The sequence below is a fragment of the Lathyrus oleraceus genome, chromosome 6 (genome assembly GCF_024323335.1).
Source record: "Lathyrus oleraceus cultivar Zhongwan6 chromosome 6, CAAS_Psat_ZW6_1.0, whole genome shotgun sequence".
Taxonomy (NCBI): domain Eukaryota; kingdom Viridiplantae; phylum Streptophyta; class Magnoliopsida; order Fabales; family Fabaceae; genus Lathyrus; species Lathyrus oleraceus.
In genome coordinates, this window is record NC_066584.1 from 142,088,020 (window position 1) to 142,089,254 (window position 1,235).

Here is a 1,235-nt window from a genome sequence, read left to right on the forward strand (position 1 = left end):
TCGTGCTGCAAACAATCTCCCTCCTGTAGAACTTCCTGATTTCAAAAATATTTTCCCTTCGATACCCGAGATGGCAGAACCAGCTCGTGCTCTTAGAGATTACGCCGCTCCATCGCAAGATGAACCGCATTCAAGTATTACTCCACCCGCAATCGAAGCAAACAACTTTGAACTTAAACCTTCACTGTTGCAGGCAGTGAAACAGAACCAATTCTCTGGGAATCCTACCGAGGATCCTAACCTTCATTTATCCGTATTTGTCCAATACGCTGATACTGTTAAAGCTAATGGTGTCACTTCAGAGGCAATTCGACTTCGTCTTTTTCCTTTCTCACTAAGAGATAGCGTTAGAAGATGGCTTCAATCTCTTCCTTCCAACTCAGTCACCACATGGAACGAGTTGAAGAAAGTTTTTCTTGCTCGATATTTTCCGCCAAGCAAAACAGCTATGTTCAGAGCCCAAATAAATGGATTTAAACAGAAAGATAACGAGTCTCTTTTCGAAGCATGGGAAAGATACAAAGACATGATGAGACTTTGTCCACACCATGGTTTAGAAGACTGGTTAGTAATTCATACATTCTATAATGGTCTCCTGTACAACACGAGGTTGACAATAGATGCCGCCGCAGGTGGTGCGCTAATGAACAAACCTTATGCTGACGCTTACCAACTTATCGAAAGCATGGCTCAAAACCACTATCAGTGGGGAACCGAACGAACAATGGTGGAAAAACCTCAAACGAAAACTGGCATGTACGAGATAAGTAACCTTGATCATGTTAATGCAAAAGTGGATGCTCTGGTCCAGAAAATTGAAAGTTTAAATGTATCACCTCCAGCCACCATAGTTGCCATAACTCAGAATTGCGAAGTCTGTGGAATCCAAGGTCACACTCCTGCAGATTGTCAACTCCTAACAGGAATCCAAGCGGAGCAAGTAAACTATGCTCAAGGAAGCCCCTATTCGCATACCTATAACCCAAATTGGAAGAATCATCCAAATTTTTCATATAAAAGTAATAATGCTCTATACGCATCTGGACAATCTCCAAATCAAGCCCCAGCTATACCTCCGGGATATCAGAAGCCGACCCCATCTACATCTAACAATAACGCCCCTAGGAAATCCAACTTGGAAATCATGATGGAAAACTTTATAGCTTCTCAACAGCAAACCAATAAAGATTTCTTAAACCAGAATGTACACACTGGCGAACAAATTAAACAACTAG

General features: G+C 41.9%; 1 non-coding gene across 1 annotated transcript; it reads right to left on the minus strand.

Moving 5' to 3' along the window:
• Positions 1-448: 448 nt before the first annotated feature.
• LOC127099044 (small nucleolar RNA R71) lies at positions 449-555 on the minus strand. Its single transcript, XR_007793671.1, has one exon. It is a non-coding gene; the product is annotated as a small nucleolar RNA R71 (small nucleolar RNA).
• Between the last annotated feature and the right edge of the window lie 680 nt (positions 556-1,235).